The following is a 23,106-nucleotide window of genomic DNA, read 5'->3' on the forward strand; positions in this document are numbered from 1 at the left end:
TTTACTAAAAAATACATGATTCCTACAATAAGAGTTTAATTTTATTATTCTAAATTATTTTTAATAAATTCATGAATGTCCTTCGACTGTTTTCATTATCTATTTTTTTACTTTTTATTTTTGTTTTGTTTATCTTAAAAAAAGTATTAATTATCACAAAATACAGAAATGTGGTTATATAATGAATAATGAAGCGCAGCTTCTCCACATGCGGCTTGATTGGTGTGTAATATCTCTGCAATCAATATAAGCGAGTTTGAAGAGTTCGTTGGCGATACGTCAAGTTTAGATTTTAACATGTCAATGCAGGAAAGTGATTTGTATGCGTGCGCCATTTCAACGTACAATGAAACATTGGGAGCGTATGTGTGGAAAGCTCGTTCAAGTCACTTTCATAATTGTGTTCCCTCGACCCGCCTAATACAAATTTGTCTTCCAATTTTGGTAAAATTAATTGTGCTGGGTGGCTTTCGTTTGTCAGTACTGTATCCTCAACTTTATACTGTTCCACGAATATGTAGATGGAGTCGATCAGAACTTTTAAAATGTTAGCGTCAGGCCCTGTGATGTTACCTGGAATATGCAAAAAAAAATAATCTATCAGTTGTAGAAAACACATTGCAGAAAAGTATATATGATAATATAATATATAACTAGACTGTATGTAAAATATTGCATTGCATATTATGCGTTTAAAAACATTCAAAAAATCGTAAACAACTAGAAGGGATGCTGTCGCCAATTTGAGGTCTCTATTGAAAGGATAACGTTTAGTGCAAGAATTCTGTAATTTTGTATCTGTTTCTTACGATTGTCATAGCAATTCATAAACCTAGAAAGTAAGGAATCTCGGCTTCTAGTACTGCTAAGAGGTCGATACTGAAATCTTACAATCTTAAGGGGTATTCTAGGATAAAAATTAAAAAAAAAACAGATTTTATTTTAAAGTTTCAAAAAATAACTATCCAAAAGTATTCTTATATAGATTTTTCAAAACACAAATTATTTTCAGAATATTTTCTGAACCGGCATCCAAACTGCTGCGGCTTTTTGCGAAACTTTAAAAGCGTTTATCTCGAAACTGTCTTTTTTAAAACAATTTCTCTGATTTTACTGAACCGATTTACCTGAACATTTTACAGACTTTTTTAAAAACTTTCTATGTCTGGAAAATTTCCAAAATTTAAATTTTTACAATTTTTAAAAAATTCTAAAAACCCAAAAAAGTGGTTCAAAATATTTTTCGGACTATTTTGTAAAAAAATCCGACTTTTCCGCAGAATTAAGACATTACGACATTATTCTAGATTAATGATTTTTTTGTGTTCAGATTGCTGGGATGACAATTATTTTACGACACTTCGAAAATTACCTGAAAATGCATACCTTTAGACTAGAATACTCTCTTAAGCATAAATTCGTAGTTTCTACCAGGAGCAAATAACGCGGTAGAGGGGGTATCAGCGACTATTTTCATCGAATAACTTCTCTATTCATGGACCGATCGTGATCGTTGACGGCTCTATCAAAAGGTAAACGCTTGGTACAAGTATCATATGTATAACATGAAGCGATTTGGTTATTTGGTTCTTTTATATTCAAAGAATAAAATGAAAATGAGAACACTTGGTACAAGTACCCTTTAATTTTGGGGCCGAACCGGTTACTCATTTGATTATTTTTACTATTTTCTTTGTAGTAGCCTCTGAACAGTATTCCAATTGAACTGCAGCGATTGTTAAATTTAGTTAAATCAACTGTTTATTTTACTGCGTTGTAGGTAGACAAAACTTATGTACTATATATCATTATTATACTGCAATCATTGTAGTCACCAGATAAATGGGATGTTATTCAATTTTAATAAAAGTACAGTTAATAATGGCGCAGCTGTTTTGATTATTCGGAGTTCCCAATTCAGTAGTTGAGGCAACTTACTTCCTTAAATGATCCATATTCTATACTTTTAGTAGACAGTTCGCTGTTGGACATTGGATTTACGGTCGTCGCTCACATCTACAGAGATAAAATGCATAATATTAAATTTTTACTGGCTCTACTGTGTGTTTTGGGCATAACTGCAGTTATAGGTAAAATATATAATTTTTAAGAATATAACAATTATATAACATTTATTTCTTAACAATTTGCTATTTTTTCTTTTATGCAATTATTTTTTCCTCTTATTTTATTTTTATGTAGCTCAACCTGGCTGCCAGCCGCGCATATATAGCGTTTCGGCTGGTCAAAGAATTTGTGAACGCCAATGTCTTACGGGACCAGGGTCCACCGCTAGTTTGCGTTGCGCCACAGCGCGTATTCCGACCACTGTTAGACTCTGTCCGCCGAATTGCTGTCGTCTGGGTTCGGCCTGTCGGTGGGTTTATCAAACTTGAATGAGTTCAGCGGGAGCAATGATGATAAAAGAATTAAATTTTGACGTTTTTATTGCGCAAATGATATCCTTATTCATTCTAAAAATTCATTTTATATCCTTTAAATATAATCTGTTGAGTTTTTCTTGAAATAAATATTCCTTCAAAATCGTTATCCCATTAATTAGCTTTTTACATCCAAAAATCATAGGATTGTACATAATTAAAAATCAATTTTCCGTTTTTTCTTTACTAAATTCCTTCAAAGTAATTTGTTTTTATTTATTTAGCTTTTTTATTATTATTTTTTTAAGTGAAAACACTTATTTTGCTTGACGGCATAATCGTATGGGTATACAGCGCCCTGCGTCATTGCGCGCAAAGCCTTCACGACAATAACAGCCCGAGGGAGGCCTAACGTACACCTTGAGACATTCCGTATTTAAGTCACGGCAGGTTCTTTCACAGTTCGGTCCGGGGTTTAAGTAGATCTCATTTCGGCTACCGGAACAACGGCGTGGTCCGCCATTAGCTATGAAGATACATATATATGTAATTTAGATAAAATAAGTTGAACATAAATCTTCAAATTGTGTTAAGGAAATTCTTCATAATAGCAATAGTAAGATCCAAGGGAATATGGTTCAAATTGACAGTAATTAGAAATTAAAAAAAATGATAATTTGAGGAAATTGGAATTGATGGTATTCAATACAATTTTTAAAATAATAACAGGTGATCCAATTTCAAGTAGTTTTCAATAGCTTTTTTTGATAGATCACACGTGAGTCGTGTCAAGCGCACATACCACTCCAGCACGCAGTGAAGAAAATAAAGCAGCCGTAGCTGAGAATATACACTAATACCGTGGAGAGTCGATTCGACGCCATTCGCAGCAACTCGGACTGATTTATGGAACGACTTTACGTCGAGATCTTAAATTGAAAGCGTACAAAATACAGCTTGTGCAAGAACTGAAGCCGCTCAACCTTCTCAAGTGATATCGCTTTGCTCTATGGGTTCTTGAAATGTTCCAAGAAGATCCGACGTATTCGCGCCAAATTTTGTTCAGCGATGAGGCTTATTTCTGGCTCAATGGGCATGTAACCAAGCAAAATTGCCGCATTTGGAGCCTGGAGAGATTTAAGAGCTGTAATTTCATACAGAAAAAACAACGGTTTGGTGTGGTTTTTGCGGCGGTGGAATCATCGGTCCATACTTCTCAAAAAATGATGTCGGTAAGAACATAACCGGCAAAATCGACTATTTGATGACTGAATTAAGCTCGTGATCTCGGCGACAATTGGTTTCAACAAAACGGCGCCACTTTCTACACATCGCATCAATCAATGGATTTATTGAGAGAACAACTCGGTTAGCAGATAATTTCATGCTTTTGGCCGGTCGTTTCCTTACCGAGATCATGTAATATCACATCGTTAGACGAACGAGTACTCGAAAGTTGGACTCAACGGATGGACCATCTGAGACGTAGTCGCGGCCAACATTTGAAAGAGATAATCTTCAAAAAATAAAAGCCAAAGAATAATATTTCGGATCATAATAAACATTCCCCATTAAATTTGAAGTTTCTGCGTTTTTCTCAAAAAAGTAATGAACCTCGAAATGGGTCACCCTTTATAACTCGAAAGTGCCCGAAACACTTCTTAAAACTATGAAATATTACGAACCTTTGACAACCGAAGTAAGGCTCAATAAAGCAGCAAAAATTAGTATGATTTTAAATTTGCACATTTTCGTAATAAACCGTTACTTCATATGAGGAAAAAATTATAACAATTCACCCTTTTATAGTAATTTTATAAAAACAGCTGACCTTACAAAATAATTTTCATTGAAATCTCAAGCGAATGCATTGTATTGGGGTCAAGTTTTTGTTTTTAAAACACAAAACAATATAAATAAAAGAAAAATTGAAAAATCAAAAGTCGCATTGGAATCGGACTACGGGAATGGATGCGTAAAACTACCAAATCAAACTTCTGGAGCTTATTCCTTATTCTGGCGTTGTAATGATGGAATATAATTCTTTCCTTTTTACGGTCCCACTAGTGCCAGTACAGGTCCGAATTTAAAGTTTGGCCCAAGGAAAGCAGCTGATAGTGAACAATTCCCTAGATCTCTTACGATTTATCCTGGGCCAGATATATCCTGAGGCTGCACAGTACAGATAGTTTACCAACGTTAGCAGAGCTGGTCTGAGGCCCAACAGACCGGTAGTGAACCACAAGAAGCAAACGGATCTCCCACTCGTTCTCATTCCGCAGATATTGAGATTGAGATAGCTGTCACCAAGTTAAGATCATCAGCCTTACAGTTTCCTGCAATACTGCACTGACCAGGCACCCAAACAACTCATCTTATTATTTACTGTTCTTACTAAAATGGTAGATACTAAAAATTGCCCTGGAGGAATTCGTTATTTTAATTGATCTCCATTGAGTTAAAAGAAAGCTTAAAAATTGAGGAATACTTTTTTATATTTACAGTTGCAGCTAAATTATTTCTAAATTTCTAAACCTTATACTTTGTACAGTTGATGACAGGAAGTGCCCATGCGACAGCAACTCGGCGGACAGAGCAAAATGGTTTGGCCAGCTCTTGCTGTAGCACAAACAGTGGATTGGCCGCGGATCGGAATGCAGGATCGTTGACAAACTCTTCGAGTTACAGTCATTTTAACGGACTTCATACGACAGTAAGTATTTTGCCCTAAAGGAAAGAATTACATAGAGAAATATTGGATATGAGAATCATTACGGTAATATGCGAATATGAAGCGCTTACCGAAAGCGATGGCAGCCAAGCAAAATAACAAAATGCAAGCGAGTAATTTCATGCTGCGTTCGAAGAACTCAGTTACGCCGGTTTAATGTTAAGATTAAAATGAATAGTAGAATAATAATGTTAAATATAATCTTAAGCGTATTTATAGGGATTATCAGTTGAAGTCTATATATTTGTGTTGTTCGAAGATCTTTTGTTTTTTAATTTGTTTATTGAGTAATTGATCTTCAATTTAATTCATGGGAAACATAAATAATATTTTACAAGAACACGTAACCAAATGAAATTCTTTTAAAATTTAAGTCAATTCTTCTGCATATTTATTGTTGTATTTTATTTATATTTATATATATATATTGTTGTTCTTTTACGCCTCTTCTTTAAACAGATGTTTCTTTACGACTGTTTTCTTGTTGGCGCTAAATTCTGGTAAACAACAACGGTTTATACAACACATATTGTTGAATAATATATATGTATGGTACCATATTCCAACCATAAAATCCCCCAAAAAAACTTTGATATTATATAAATATCAAGAAATTATTTTTTTTCAGACTTCTTTAAAGTAAAATCTGTTTCTTATGGTAATTTTATTTTTCGGACTTTGAAGTAATTAAATGATCCCATCTTACTGGGTATAGACACATCTTTTACTTAAATTTGTCAGCCGCATCTCGAATATGAATGACTCTACCATATTAGAGTTTTCTGAACTGATCCAAGTAGAGGTACTTTTTTCAATAGCCTTTTTTTGACAGATCACGCGTGAGTTGTATAAAGCTGTCATGTTATTTTTGTTCAGTATTGTTTGGCATTTCATCATGGAAACACCTATGCCTAATAAACGTTTAGAAATCGGTTAACTTTATTACGAAAACTCATGTCATGTAAAGAATGTTTTTAGTCAACATAATCGATCTACTGAGCGTATTATTCGCAACATCATTATCGATCTTGAGACACAGCATTCATTATTGGATAATATTTGACCGAATGTACCATGTCCAGCACGCAGTAAAGAAAATATAACAGCCGTAGCTGGGGGTGTACGCGAAGACCTTGCAGAGTCGATTCGGCGCCGTTCGCAGCAACTCGAACTGACGCATTTTACGAAATCTTAAATAGAGAGCGTTACAAAATACAGCTTATGAAAGGGCGGTCGCTTTCAGGCTCTTGAAAAGTTCCAAGAAGATCCGACGTTTTAGAGCCAAATTTTGTTTGCTGACTCAATGGGTATGTAAAAAAGCAAAATTGACTCATTTGCGATTTAAAAAGGATCGAAAAATAAAAAATGACAGCGTATAAAAAAAATTTATTTTAGCCAAAATTTAGGCTAGTTAAAGGCATCTAAAATTTTATATGTATTTGATCAACCTAAATTAGGTTATGCTAGTTGATTGTATGGAGAACTAAATAGAGAATATGCGAAAAAATTGATAGTGATCGTATCAATTGTCTGGAGTAATCTCTCAAGAAAATTTGAAAAATATAGCTTTGAGAAAAAATTCATTAAAGATGAGCTGATGAAGCTGATTGAACTCAGCAGCTATACACCAGAAAATAGTAACTTTAAAAATATTTTGAATGACGATTTAAAAATTAGTAGAAGTTGAGTGTAACAATATCAATAATTTTATGCAGAATGAAACCGATCTCAATAATTACTTTGCAATTATTATTAAAATTTAGATCATTCCTTAAATCGGAAAGGAGCAGAACCAAACTTCACTAAATAACAGTAAACAGCCATAATTTTTAGGTATTATAATGAATTATATCTTATGTATATGTATGTACCATTTCAGCTGCTGAAGTTCAGACTATATAAACACAGACATTTGTTCCAATAATATCAGTGAATAATCAACCATTGAAACCTTCAAGACCAGATCGATTACATAAAAACAATGGCAAAAGCTTTTAGTATATTATGGCTAGTGTTGGTTCTCACTTTGATCACAGTGCAGGGTAATCAATATCATTTTAAAAATATTAAAATTATAAAACCATATTCTCAAACATTTTATTTTCTTGCAGCTCAAAACCGTGTGTGTCAGCGAATAGCAATCAAAGCTCGTGCCGGTCAAAGACTTTGTGAGCGACAATGCCCTCCAAGCCGTTTGCCTTTCTTATGCGCCACTGTACGAATTGTACAAACAATTAGGTTATGCCCGCCAAATTGTTGCCGCATCGGCGATGGCTGTCGTACATTTTAATAAAAAAAAATTTGGAAATATATTGCTAATAATGAAGTTGTAAAAATTGTGAATAAAAAATTAAAAATGTATAGACGATTTTTTATAAAGAGATGGAGGATATTTCATATACATATGTATGTATAATATGTAAGATGAAATCAGGTCTTGTGATATGTTTTTCGCTTTTATGAGAATGAAGATCCGAAGAAAGCTCGATAGTTTAGATCCTGTAGCCAGGAAAACGGTTTAGACAATCATTTCCTGATTCATAAGTATAAAATATCATACGCATAGCAAAATATTGTTATAGAAGATATATGAAAAAGAATATATTATACATACATATACATTTTTATTCGATTTAACCTGGAACTAGGAAGGAGTGTTACCAAAGGAATCTTTTAACTGTAACAGAATGGATTTCTATTTTGAAAGATGTTAAGCAAGTTTCCAAATGATTCGAAATAGCCTGAAAACCTTGCAGGTGAAAAAACTAAAAATGGATTTTTATAATATTATTTTATGATTTTTAAATTAAATACGTATAATGGCATTCCAGTCTTAAAACGTTAACGTCATTCCAGAAATCCAGCGGGAACATGTTCAAATTCAATTTTACAACTACAAGTAACCCCAAGGGCTCATTTACTGAAGGATACCACAATTTGGTTCATAGCGCTCATATCAGATTATACATATGAGACCACTATACTCGTAGCATATGCATAGCTATCATTATTGTATGGAAGACTTTTTTTGACAAGATCATTACCAAATTTGGAATAGATTATCAAAACTACAATCACCGAAGAAATTGTTCGGATCGGACTTCTATAGCATATATAGCTGCATTTCAAGCTGACTGATCAAAATCAAGATCTATTTATACTATTTTTTGCTATACAGAATGTACATGTGAATGTTTTTTTTTTGTACGAGTTTACTTCGACAACATTAGGCTTAAAAGAAAGTGGTCGAAAGTGATCCAGCAAGTATTTCAATGATTAAATTAACCAACAATTTCATCCAAGCACATTTGAGTGATTAAAAAAAACACGATATAAACGACAGCAAGCACGTGATAGTAATATAATCGTTATAAAAATTTAAATCTACCAATTTTAAAAAGTGGTGAAAACAGAGGATCTTTTTCTGTAACTATAAAATTGTATGCGTACTCTTATAAAGCATAGGTTAGTTCAATATTGAAGAATGCAAAAAAAATTTAAATGAAGCATTGTAAACCATTTTCGAAATATGGTAATGCAAAAATTGTCCTACCCTTAACAGGCATTAACTTGAAAAGGCTTCAACATTATTAAGCTGAATTGTGTAACTATTATGAATCGACTGCGCGCCGAAATCTGTAAAAAGCCTGGCCAAACTTCTGCTGTTATCTTTCTGTCATTTTGTTCTTATTATGTCAACAGCAGAATCAATATGATTTTTTTTACTGAAAGAACAGAATACCGTATAAATAGCTCAAACGAAATACTTTACGGAGTCATTGCGAATTAAGCTTGTTACAGTTAAGATGTCGAAATTTTGCTTACTTTTAATATTGGGTATACTCAGCTTGGCAGTTATACAAGGTAAATGAGTGGCATAAAAAATAATTATTTAAATTCTAAACATAGTTATGATTAATATCATTCTTGTATAAGTTTAGTTACTGCTAAAAATGTAGGATGCAGGTCCAAGACTTTATCACTCCGGCGTGGGCAACAATTTTGTCGTCGAATTTGTGCGAAAACAGGTGTGCGAAGTCAGTGCAGAAAAGTTAGCTTATCCTCTCGGGTTAGCGTATGCCCCGTGGGCTGCTGTCAACTTGGCGATAGTTGTGTGTCGATCAGAAAACGAAAGCTTTAAGATAATATGCCTTTCTTAAAATTTGTTCATTATATACAAATAATAAATATTTTTTACAAGTTTATTTGTAGTATCGCTAAAAGATAGAAACATAATAAAATTTGTATAAACTGTTTAACAGAAAGACTATTTGGGATGTAATTTTATTGTGTATTCTTAAAATATGTATAAATATACGCTTAAAAATTATTTACTCACACAAAAAATGATGCTAAGCTAATTTTACAATATACGATATTGAGAATTAGCCTATCCTGCTGTCGTTAGCATTCAGTCATTTTGTTCTTATTATGTCAACGACCAGCAAAATCAATATAATTCTTTAATTGAAAGAATGGATTATTGTATAAATAGCTCAAGCGAAAGGCTTAACAGAATCATTACGAATTAAGCTCATATAGATAAGATGTCGAAATTTTGCTTACTTTTATTATTAAGTATACTCAGCTTGGCAGTTATACAAGGTAAATAGGGGGAAAAGGAACATATTCCTTTGTAATTTTAACGCTACAGCACTTTTCAAAACGCAGTTGGGAATAATGCAATTTTTTGAATGAATCTTTACAGCTCAAAATGCAGGATGCAGACCAAACAATTTATCACTGCGAGCTGGACAGCGAGTTTGTCACCGAATTTGTGTAAAAGATAGTGTACAGAATCGGTGCGAAATAGTCAAAAAATATACACGAATGAGAGTATGCCCATTGAGTTGCTGTCAACTTGGCAATAAGTGTGTGGCGCTCAGAAGTCGGAAGTTTTGAGGAGCGTAGATAATTTTTTTAGTGTATTGCATGTACTAAAATAAATAAAACGCTCAAATTTGGTCAAACTGGGTTCTGTTTTTTTGTTATGCAGATAATATTATGCTATGATTTTAGCGAAATGTCGCCCAAATGACCACCACGTCTCTGCTTGCATATCTCTACCCGTTTACGCCGATTTCCGATGACCTGGTGCAGTAATTCAGCTATAGAGTGCTGAATGTTGTCTTCGAGTGCCTTGAACGTAAACCTTTGATTTAACATATTCCAAAAAAAATAATCTAGAGGCTTTATCTTGCGATGATCGGCTGCACCGAAGCTAATATATCCTTCAAAGGTGCATTTCTTTTAGTATGGAAGCTATATGCTATAGTTATCCGATCTAAACAATTTTTTCGGAGATTATGTTATTACATTAAGCAGTAATCCATGTCAAATTTCGTGAAGATACCACGTCAAATGCGAAAGTTGTCCATACAAGTCATTGATTCCGATCGTTCGGTTTGAATGGCAACTATATGCTATAGTACGCCAATCTGAACATTTTCTTTCGATGTTACGTTATTTCTATGAACAATAATTCATACCAAATTTCGTAAAGATATATCGTCGAATGAGGAAGTTTCTCATGCAAGCATTTGATACCGATCATTCAGTTTGTATGGTAGCTATATGCTATAGTTAACCGATCTGAACAATTTCTTTCGATATTACATTATTACCTTAGAATATAGCCTGTGCTAACTTTTGTGAAGATACATTGTCAAATGTGAAAGTTTTCCATACAAGAACTTGATTACGATCGTTCAGTTTGTATGGTAGCTGTATCCTATAGTAGTCCGATATCAGTAGTTCCGACAAATGAGCAGCTTTTTGAAGAAAAAATGACGTTCACAAAATTTCAAAACGATATCTTAAAAACTGAGGGACTAGTTCGTTTATATACAGACAGACGGGCATGGCTAAATCGACTCAACTCAACATACTGATCATTTATATACATAAATACTTTAGAGGATCTCCGACGCTTCCTTCTGGGTGTTACAAACTTCGTGACAAACTTAATATACCCCGTTCAGGGTATAATTAAGCAAATGAGTAGTTCGACCGGAATCATGTCTGCCAGTTTAAAAAGGTGTGTTTTGAGAAAAACGCGTTTAAAGTTTGAGGTGTGCACTCCGAGCGCTCCGAACGTCGAGCGGAATTATTATTTTTAGGCCTTTTTCGAGACCTTCCAATGGTAAAGTGGATTTCTACATTAATTCTAAGGGTATAAGGGAACAGAAAATCTTTGGCACAAGTTCATTGGGAACCCGACATAGATTTTTTAAGAATAAATTAAGAATTTTGAAGTTATGTACAAAGTCTTACTATTTTTTGCTCATAGTATTATACCCCCTTAAGCGTCGCATTGTTAGAAAGGTCACGAGAAAGCTTAGCAATATTTTCGGTTTGACAAGTTTTTCATCCTTAGAAACCACTAGCTTCTGCAAATGAAAGGCGTGAGAATTTGAAACCAAGTAGTACTTGGGTATAGATACGCTACTTATATATTTTTTAACTTTTATTTTTATAGTCACAAAAAAGTAAAGTTGTTTTGTTATTTACGTTTGCACTGATGATACTTTCTTTTTTCTCGCCACCGTAAACATTCATTAAATCTTATTAAATTTGCATAATATTTATACAATTGGTGTCTGAAATTAATAATAAAATGTGAACAATTACCCATACATTTTATGAATAGGTAAGAAATATAGTATTGCCGTCAAAATATTTACATTATGGCTATATAGTTGAATTGTTTGTATAAAAGGCTATGCGGAAGCTTGCATATCGCGTATTGGAGTCTTACACTTCGCAGACTACATCGTAATATTGTCAAAAATGACTAAAAATTTACTGTTTATTTTAAGCTTTGCTGTTATCTGCATTGTCGTAACTAAAGGTGTGTAAATATTGTTCATATTTTATAATAATTTATATTGGTAAATAACTTTTTTAAGCGCAAATCCCAAATTGTACGCCCCAAATCATACCCTTACGTCGTGGTCAACGCTACTGCCAGGTGAACTGTCCACCGAGATTGCCTCGCTTTCTTTGTGTGACTGCCACGAAGGACATTCGATTGCCAGTATGCAGACATGGCTGTTGCCGTTCTGGGAACAAATGTGTTCCAGAGAAAAGACCTGGATAAACGGTGTTCAGCTCGAGTGTTGAATAAATGAATTATAATAAAAATATTTTTGTTTAAAAGGAATTAAAATATGTTTGACAGCAACTCGAATTGATTTAAAGTTTTGAAAATCAGTGTATTAACTATTTCCGGTTTCAGTATGAACTTTATACACTACCGTATATGCTCAAAAGCTTTGCTTGTCGAAACTTTCGTTTTGAAAGCTTTAAGTTCAAAGAAGATGTTGAAAAGCTTACTTGTAATATTCTTTTCATAGCTATTGAGCGCTTTTACCTCTTTTATAAGCTTTTTTTTAAATATGGGGTGCTGGTTTTTGTATTCTTTTGTAGTTCGTCCTTATGACAGAATTCATCGATGCATCGACCTAGTAGTTAGTGAATAGTTTTTCTAATAACTATACTAATAATAATACTATAATTAATACTGTTCTTTCTAGCCAACTGTAGGTATACACCTCGTAAAGCGTTCTATCAAATTATAATAAGGTTGCTAAAAGCTTAGGAACATACCCAAAATTTTTGAAACCGCAAACCCCTCCATTTCGTTATACAAAGAAATAGCGTTCAAAAAGTACCCATATAAGAAAAAAATGCCAACACATTTTTGGAGTTGAGAAGAGAAAACTATAGATCCATCAGCTATAAGTTAAGTTAGGTTAGTCTGGTAGGCTAAAGAGCCACGCATAGACTTGTTTTAGTCCTTTGCGACATCAGATGGAGTTCCATTTCGACCTGTGCCTGACGCGAATTTCAACAGATTCTAACGAAACATCTTCCAGTGTCTAATACTGTGGTGCTTCTAATTGTTTAAAGCGCAGCCTTGCGAGACAAGTGCACAAGAGATGCTTCATTGTTTGCAGATGCCGTGCTCTAGACATTACCTACAGTTTTCCTGACCTGTCAACCCCATCCGCAGGCATGCCATGGTCTTGTATAATCATGTTCCTGCTCAGGTCAATGTATAGACAGTGATTGCCGTACTCTCCTCTTGGCAATCTCGTCCACTATCTCATTGAACTCCTTGCCTTTGTGTGGTACCAAGTAGAAGGAGAAGCAAGCTTGGTTCTGGTGGCAATTTACACTGCTGTCGTGATTTCCAAGACGCAGCTGACCGATATGCTTGGCTGTTCACGTAGTGTTTACTCTGGAGTTGGCTGGTGTTCTAGCTCTGCGGGTCCTCAAATTTCAATAAATAGATCTAAAGGTTTAGGACTAGTTCAAGCGTTGCCGTTGGAGTCGTTCTTAGAGTTCTCGTTACGAAGAACGAAGGGAACCCTTCCCATTGTAGCAACAGTTATTTGTAATAATATTTCGAAATCAATAGGAATTTAAACCGATAGAATTTTGAATTCCTGTTACTTTGAATGAATGTGTTTTCTAAAAATCTGAATCATAAACTAATCGAGTTTAAGTTTTAGAGGTTCGAAGGTATGAGGAATCAGAATTTGTAACTTGTATTTATAGAAATAAAAGGTGGGTACGCACTGATGCAAAAAAATTGAACATTTAAATTGTAACCAGTTTTTTGTTTCTAGTTTCAATGCTGGAAAATCGGATATCATTTGAAAAAGTATTTTTTTAATATTTTGGTTGAGTAAATAATTCGCGTTGGTGTTAACTAGTGTAACGTCATGAGTATGTGTTTTGAAGCATAATACTATAAAATCTGATTTATTATTGTTCTCCAATATATGGACTTCTGGTTTTTACAGTATGTCTTATTCAAAAAGTTGTATAAATAAATTGTAGAAAGCATCAATGACCCAAATGTAACTTAATGGCCTGTTATAAAAGTTATTGTTTTTAAAGTATTATTTATATAACAAAACCGAGTAGTTACTATAGATGAAAAACGAAAAAGTGTTCACTGTACTATTTGTATGCGTTTTACATATTTTAAAACTCAGAGCTTATTCGGACTTCAAAAGGTAGAAACCGAAAATTTTAAAATGTTTAAAAAATTGTACGTGGTTTTACTTATTTTCGCTGTCTTCAGTGCTGTTACTAAAGGTAAATCAATGAATTTTTGAAAACTTATGTTTTTACAAAAAATATGGTATGTTACATGAATATTTAAATTGCTTTGTAGCGCAACTACCGAACTGCGAGCCTGTGCTTACTATTATCACTAGAGGCCAAAATGTGTGTCAACGTAATTGTGCGCCAAGGCAGCCGGCAAATGATTGCTATAGATCCATAGGAGTTCTGACTGTGCGACTATGTCCCCCGCTCTGCTGTCGGGATGCTAACAACCAATGCGTTGTCGCCATAAGAATTGGCAAATAAAGCCCAGCTAAGTAAAAGTTTTAATTGCCGTAAAATAATATAAAACAAAGGTCTGACAAATGATATTCTTTGTCGTTTTATTGACAGTGGATTTTCAGGAATTTGAATTTGAAATTTTATTATCAGCTTTAAGGCCTGAAATTAAATTTCGTTATTAGAGCTCTTTTTGACTAATTACTTGAAGGACGAGCAAAGAATGATATGAGATTCAAAATTCGGTAGATGTAGTCAAAATACCCTTACGTCGAGCATACTCCGAAAATCAAGGTAAATATTTAAGGCAACACCAACTGTTCACTGGATATTTAATTAATAATATTTCATGAGAGACCTGCATTTTGGATGATAAAAAATATTAAGCGTAAAGCATAAATATGCCATTCCATCTCAACCTTAGTTTGAATTCTACAAGACTGATGCTGAAAATACATTGAATTGCAGACCACTGAAATTCAACTCACTCTGTATACCTATGATAGACAATTATAATACAATTATGGGTTTAATTTTCCAATGAAACGAATTTCCTTGATACCTAATGCATAGCTTTGCTAGCTATCTCGAAGAGCGGTCACTCCTCAGCAAATACATATGTATGTAATCTGATACATAAAAGGCCTTCAAAGATCCTTAAATTTTTCTGAGCAGATTTGGAAATCGTCTCTGTGTTTGGCATGACATCAAATGGAAGAGAAAGCTTGAAAAGTATCTTGAATAAAGAACCCTAAGCATCATTTATCTATTCGATGTGGGGAACGAAAAGTATTCAGCCTCAATATTTGATTGAACCGTAATAATGGAAAACATTAACTGTCGTCTAGCTCGTGCTCTGATGGCTATTATCAAAACCTCAATTAAACCAGACTAGTTGATTTGGAAATGGAATAAGGTTGGGGGTGACAATAAATGCGCGGTCTTCGTTAGGCGAAGCTGTTTCTGGGAGCGTTCAATATAAAATGGTTCAATCAACTAATTGTTCTCCTTAGCGACAAATTAAGCCAGCTTCTAGAGTTTTATAGAGATCACTGCAGACTGAGGTGTTATTTGAACAGATTCGGATATTGTTCTACAGATCTATATCGAGATTCTGTAAACCAGTGGGTAGCGAACAGCAGAGCATATAACTACTCCTTCATTACCACGCAATCGCAAGAGTCTGGCTTTTAGGCAAATGAAAGCGGTGAGAGAGTACCCTCACAACCATTAATCTAAGAGGTGTATTTAGCATTTTTCATTCAACGGGCTTAAATGAAGTTTTGTGATAATAGCAAAGGCTACAATAGACTATAGTGCTAATCTAAAATCGAAAGGTGATTCAGTTTTTGTTTTTGTGTCCCATGTGCCAACTCCGAACACTGGAGTAGTGAGAAAGTTATCACCGCCGTGAAAGCCTATTTTAAAGACCTTTATGTTAATGATAATTAAAACAAGAAAACTCCTTCACAAATATCAGAAGTTTCGCTACAAGAACTTAATTTTAATCGTTCAGTTTGTATAGCAACTATATGCTATAGTGTTCCGATCAATTTCTTTGGATATTGTAGTGTTGTCTTGGATAACAATATCTTCCAAATCCCATGAATATACCTTTACAAATAAAATACTTTTTCATAGAAGGGCTTCAGTTTGATCAGTCAGTTGTATGGGAGCTATATGCTATCGTTGATCTTTACCGGCGGTTTTGGCAAATGATTTGTTAGAAAAGAAATTTCAGACCAATATCTCAAAATCTGAGAGACAAGTTCCCGTATATACAGAAGGACTGCCATCGACTGAGCTCTTCATTCTAATCATTTATTATGCATAGCATATATTTTATAGGGTCTTCAAATGTTTCCTTGGGGTGTTACAAACATCATGGGAAAATTAATATACCCTGTTCAAGATATATTGACAATAATTGGCTGGCTACTGATGGCAAATAACGGAAACAATGAGAAGAGCTTAACTCTTTGAGTTGTGCTTTACTTAAGTCCATATAAAATCACTGGAATGCTACATCTCTTAGTAAGTAAGCAATAAGTTCTTACTCTCAAAGTTAGCAAAAGCTGGCAACAGGTTTCTCATACGCATAAATATACAAATATAAAAACAAAAATACATGGCACAAAACCATAGTGGCAACCTCAAAACTGAATGTCAAAGAGAAAGATGCTCAGTATGCTTTGACATTTCATCATGAATAGACTTACTAACGAGCAACGCTTGCAAATCATTGAATTTTATTACCAAAATCAGTGTTCGGTTCGAAATGTGTTTCGCGCGTGTTTTGTTCAGCGATGAGGCTCATTTCTGGTTGAATGGCTACGTAAATAAGCAAAATTGCCGCATTTGGGGTGAAGAGCAACCAGAAGCCGTTCAAGAACTGCCCATGCATCCCGAAAAATGCACTGTTTGGTGTGGTTTGTACGCTGGTGGAATCATTGGACCGTATTTTTTTCAAAGATGCTGTTGGACGCAACGTTACGGTGAATGGCGATCGCTATCGTTCGATGCTAACAAACTTTTTGTTGCCAAAAATGGAAGAACTGAACTTGGTTGACATGTGGTTTCAACAAGATGGCGCTACATGCCACACAGCTCGCGATTCTATGGCCATTTTGAGGGAAAACTTCGGACAACAATTCATCTCAAGAAATGGACCCGTAAGTTGGCCACCAAGATCATGCGATTTAACGCCTTTAGACTATTTTTTGTGGGGCTACGTCAAGTCTAAAGTCTACAGAAATAAGCCAGCAACTATTCCAGCTTTGGAAGACAACATTTCCGAAGAAATTCGGGCTATTCCGGCCGAAATGCTCGAAAAAGTTGCCCAAAATTGGACTTTCCGAATGGACCACCTAAGACGCAGCCGCGGTCAACATTTAAATGAAATTATCTTCAAAAAGTAAATGTCATGAACCAATCTAACGTTTCAAATAAAGAACCGATGAGATTTTGCAAATTTTATGCGTTTTTTTTTTAAAAAAAGTTATCAAGCTTGGCTAAATGAGATAAGCCGCCCCCCCCTAGTGCCACTACACGAATACACCATAACCACCAATACACCACACACAAAGAACCTACATTCCACAGGACCCACACATCAACACCACACACACGCGAGAAGACATCCACACATGCAACCATATACCACACTGGGGAGAAGGGTCAACTAAGAAGTTGAGATCAGTATCGTTACGATCTGCAAACGAAACGCACGCATCGCCTTTGTGACCTCGCGCCGCCTCGAGCAGTATAGTCCCGCACACTCTTTTTAAATCGGTCCGAAATTCCGTAATAACTTTACCCCAAAACTTTGTGAAAACTTAACCATAATTAGAAGAAACAAAAAGAAATTGAAATTAAATACACAGAAAGTGCGAAAATTATTTACCCAAGTGTTTTACTTAACCGAAGTGAAAGTGGTAAGTGTGCTTATAGATAAAAGTAAAGTGCGCAATTGCTCAAACATTGGTCCTTCGAGCCAACAGAATGGCACTATAGAAAAAAAAAAGACAAAACGGATTCAAGCGGCAAAATAAGTAAAAAGTGACATACCAATATACAAACATTCAGGTGAAAACTTAAAGTGAGGTGACACATACAATATATACAGAAATTATTATAAAATAAAAGGTGCGGTGTCATATACACATACAAAAAAAAAAAAAAATTTTTTCAAAAAAAAAAAAAGTTCCGTGATGACATATACATACATACATATATAGGAAAAGGAAAAAACGGTTTGAAAAACGGACACGAAACCGCTCCGTGGTGCGATTCCCAAAACAAAAAAAAAAAAAAAAAAAAACAAAAAAATAATACAAAAAAATACATATAAATACATATACAACATATAGTACAGTGTTTAAAACCCAAACCAAAAAAAAAAAAAACAAAAGTTATAATAATATCAAAAATCGGGCGCGAAATATTATTTAACAAAAAAAAAAAAAACAAAAAATCCACACGGGCGCGAAGATTAAAAAATATAGTCTTTGTGAAAATTACAATTTTATAAATGTGAAACAAAACTAATTATAATAGTAAAAATAATATAAACCAAAAAGGCCAACCAACAAAGGGAAATTAACAACAACGGAACAAGGAACACCAAACAGGAAAGGAAACGGACAAGGAAGCAGCTTGGTCGCATTGGCAAAAACATAAGCTCACCCACATTCCAAACCATATAAAGCCCTCAAAGTCCCTTGAAGCGGCTCAAAGTGAGTGTATCAACTCCATCTATTATTTTAAATAATATATACTTATTTGCATATATGTATGTTAATATTTACAGTTGATCTCTCTAAAACTGTATACGATCCTGTAAATTTTAATAGAACGGTTGCTACCGAACTGTCCGAACTTACGGTTTATTTCCGGGAAACCGAAAACAGTTTGGTACATTACATATGTACATCCAAATATATGTATGAACAGTATATGGTATAATATATACATATATATATATATATATATATATGTGTGATTGTATATATACTGGCATATACATATCTGATTAAAGGCCTACTTATGCTTACATTTGTGTATCTAAACACACAACATTAAAAATCAAAAAAAAAAAAAATTTTTCAAGTATTCACTTGACAACATTTTCCGGCAATACCCCTTATACTTAACAGTATAAGCAGGATTGCGCAAAAAGTAAGCTGAGGCAATTGCGAAATTTAAAAAGAGAAAGTAAAAAAAAAAAAAAAAAAAATAACAAAACCAAACATACATATATGCCAATAGTTACCACTTTCATATGTACATACCTTTCATATGTCCGAAACAAAGTGAGAAACGAAATTAATGCGACATACACCCACATGTATGTACATATAATCAGCAAAACTACAATCAACCAAAAGTGCATACCTGCACTTCACGATTTTCTATTCCCGCGATATCCGTACGGCAAATATTATTTACATACATACATATCTACATACGGCATACAATTTGCCTATGCCGGCATATACAACGTACACAGAGTACTAAATTAAATTAAAATTTTACAATTTTTACAAAATTCCGGAAAAATAAAGCGGCAAATGCGAAATTTTAATTTATTATAAAAATTTTAAAATTTGTTATTTAAAAAAAAAAAAAAAAAAAATTAATCACGAACAAATCAAACAAAAACTTTTAAACGTTGGTAGAAAGAACAGCAATTAAATACGTATTGCCATTTTCAAGTATTTACACACACTTGCTTATATTCAAAGACCAAATCGGCATCTGTCCAGCAATACCCCTTGTTCTTGTTAAAGCACAAGCAAGCAGGATTGCAAACAAAACAAAACAAAAAATCAATTTTTTGCATCTTACGTATGCACATAAACACGCACATATTGTGCAAACTTATATACAAAGGTCATCAACCTTTTTCTCCTTTTTGCATTATCGCTCGTATACGCAAGTATTTGCTAACGAGTACGAAACATTAAATAAAATAAAAAACAAAAACAAGAACAAACTAGTAGCTAAATACATAAGCACCGGGAATAAGTAAAAAGAAATACGCGTTTGCTATTTGATACATTGCGTATACAACAAAAAAAAAAAACCTTTTTATCTTAAAGATTTCACGCGTACTTATTGTTATCAAAAGTACACTGAGAGAATTTTTCTTTTCTCATATATATATTTCAATATTATCACATTATCTAAATGAACGGAGATTCTAAGGAATCTAAATCAACACAATATTTAAAAGTACAAAAAATGATTTCAGAAGAAAAGAGCCCATGTACACCTGCTGATGCTACACGCTCGAAGCAAGGTGCTACAAAGCAAAAAAAGATGAAAGATATTTCCTATACTAAGTTTATTGCTGAGAGTGACAGTCTAATTCGATACTGCACTCGATTTTCATCTTCACCGATTCAAGATAACTCTGAATCGGTATTAGAAATCAAAAAAGAAAATCTAAGCAATTTCTGGACACGTCTCCAAGCTGCGTATGACGCAATTGTAGAATCTGACGAATCAGATCTACCTGAAAATTTCAAATCTTCAGCATACTCCAAATATGAACACTGCTTAGACCAGTACGAGGAAACGAGAGCTATGATCTCCGATCAATTGAGATTAATTAAAGCAATTGCACCTACTCCACAACCGAGAGTAGAGCTGCCACAAGTGCAAATCCAAGAGGCGAGTTCAGGCATCCACCTCAAGGTGCCCGCCTGTGACACTGAAATTTTTCATGGTGGTTATGAACAATGGCCGTCCTTCCGGGACATGTTCACAGCCGTTTACATAAACCACCCAAAATTATCTAATGCACAAAAATTGTATCACCTCCGATACAAAACAAAAGGTCAAGCAGGGGTATTAGTCAAACAGTTCGCTCTTAATGACGAAAATTTCAATTATGCTTGGGAAGCCCTAAAAGCTCGTTACGAGAACGAAAGGATATTAGTAGACAAACAAGTCACAATATTGATGAATTTACCAAAAATTCAAAAAGAAACAAGTGAGGAATTTATAAAACTTCAATCCACTGTTTCTAATTGCTTGTCGGTTCTAGCGACACAGAATATTCCCACAGACAATTGGGACCCCATTCTGGTAAATATATGCACAGCCGCATTACCAGAAAAATCGTTACTTTTGTGGGAGCAATCGCTCTCATCACGGAAAAAGTGCCCAACGTGGCAACAAATGAACGATTTCTTAACTACCCAATACGAAATTGCAGAAAGGGTAGATAAAAAAATGGTCAGAACTAAAAACGTTCAACATGACCTGAATCGAAGCTTCAATAGGCCCCAAGCGAGTAACAACAATAACTTAAATCGTAGTTTTTTCAAAACACAAGCGTTCACCTCCGAACAAAATAAACATACGTCATGCGAACTGTGTAAAGGAGCGCACAGGCTGAAATCTTGCGAGAAATTTAAAAAACTAAACATTAACGAAAGAAACAATTTCGTAAGAACAAAAAAACTCTGTACTAATTGTTTGTCTCATGCGCATGCGCTCAAAGATTGTGAAAGCAAATTTAATTGCGTTTATTGCCATAAACGACATAACTCAATGCTTCACATTACAAATTTTTCCAGCTTAGCTCAAAACAACGCTAATGTTAAAAGAGCTACGGGATTAGTTGCAACAGCAAATCCCGACTTACAAAATTCAGAAAATTGCCAAGAAGCACCATGCTGCTCAAAGGCTTTAAAAACTCAAACGCTACACAGCGAAAACCAAAGCAGTGTATTATTACCCACAGCAGTGGTCTCCATCGAGCACCGAGGAGAACTGTTTAAACTTAGGGCCTTAATAGACCAAGGATCTCAACGATCTTTTATAGCGTCAAGGGCACAAAGTAGGCTACAACTGCCAACAAAACTAGCTAATTTTGAAATTACGGGAATGGGCGGAAGAGTAGTACAAAACTCAAACAAAATCTGCCCCATTACCCTTATTTCCCCCCAAGCGGATAAGCGCATTCAAGCAGAAGCTATTGTCTTACCGCAACTAACAAACATGCTTCCAAGCTATCATATAAATAGCAAGCATTGGCAAAAGGTTTCACACCTTAAGTTAGCAGACCCCAACTGCAACACTCCCGCTCAAATAGACATTCTATTAGGTAGCGATCTCATACCTCAAATTATTCTCGAAGGTGTTGAGAAAATTACAAAAACACTTCTGGCGCAAAATACCATTTTCGGATGGGTCCTAAGCGGACTAGTTGCGGAACCAGTCACAACAATGACAACTCAAGTTGAGGAAATCTCAAACGAATACCTCAATACACAACTCAGGAAGTTTTGGGAGTTAGAAGAACTCCCCCCCATATCAATCACAACCCCAGAAGATCGATATTGTGAGGATTTTTACAAATCCACAACTACTCGATTAGATAATGGCCGGTACGTCGTACGACTACCACTAAAGCCAGAATTTCCCCACACACTCGCCTTAGGTCATTCTCGTACCTCTGCTATCCAACAGTTTTTAAGTATGGAAAAAAACCTACTTAAAAAAGGCGAGCTAAAACCAGAATACGATAGGGTTTTAGAAGAATACCTCCATTTAAACCACATGGAGGAAGTCAGCCCTGGCGAAAAAATTATAAAAAGTAAATACAATTCTTTTTACCTGCCACATCATGCAGTAATAAAGCCAGACAAAAAAACCACAAAGGTAAGAGTTGTCTTTAATGCATCAAAATCATCAAGTTCGGGGAATTCCCTAAATGACATTTTATTTACGGGACCCACGCTTCAGCCAGATTTAATGCTCCTCATACTAAATTGGCGTATATACAAATACGTTTTCAATGGGGATGTTGAGAAAATGTATCGACAAATAGTCGTACATGATGATGATCAAGATTTTCAGCGAATTATTTTCCGAAAATCTCCCAATAGTCCACTACGCGACTTTAAATTAAAAACAGTTACCTTTGGCGTAAACTGTGCACCATACCTCGCCATTCGTACACTCCACGAGCTGGCAGAAGACACAAAGTCAGAATTTCCTCTGGCAACACAAGTGTTGAAAACACAAACGTATGTAGACGACATTCTGTCCGGAAGCCACAATCTTCCACAGGCATACGAGTCACTAGCACAAGTGACACAAGCGCTCAATACAGCAGGGTTTCCG

At 34.7% G+C, this 23,106-nt stretch overlaps 2 long non-coding RNA genes across 2 annotated transcripts; both read left to right on the forward strand.

Annotated features, from left to right (window-relative positions):
• Nucleotides 1-1,101: 1,101 nt before the first annotated feature.
• LOC125778442 (uncharacterized) lies at nt 1,102-2,555 on the forward strand. Its single transcript, XR_007422709.1, has 2 exons — nt 1,102-2,090; nt 2,203-2,555. It is a non-coding gene; the product is annotated as an uncharacterized LOC125778442 (long non-coding RNA).
• Nucleotides 2,556-4,364: 1,809 nt separating this feature from the next.
• Nucleotides 4,365-7,436, forward strand: LOC125778443 (uncharacterized). Its single transcript, XR_007422710.1, has 3 exons — nt 4,365-5,094; nt 6,992-7,154; nt 7,224-7,436. It is a non-coding gene; the product is annotated as an uncharacterized LOC125778443 (long non-coding RNA).
• The last annotated feature ends 15,670 nt before the right edge of the window (nt 7,437-23,106 follow it).

Source organism: Bactrocera dorsalis, chromosome 4, assembly GCF_023373825.1.
Source record: "Bactrocera dorsalis isolate Fly_Bdor chromosome 4, ASM2337382v1, whole genome shotgun sequence".
Classification (NCBI taxonomy): Eukaryota; Metazoa; Arthropoda; class Insecta; order Diptera; family Tephritidae; genus Bactrocera; species Bactrocera dorsalis.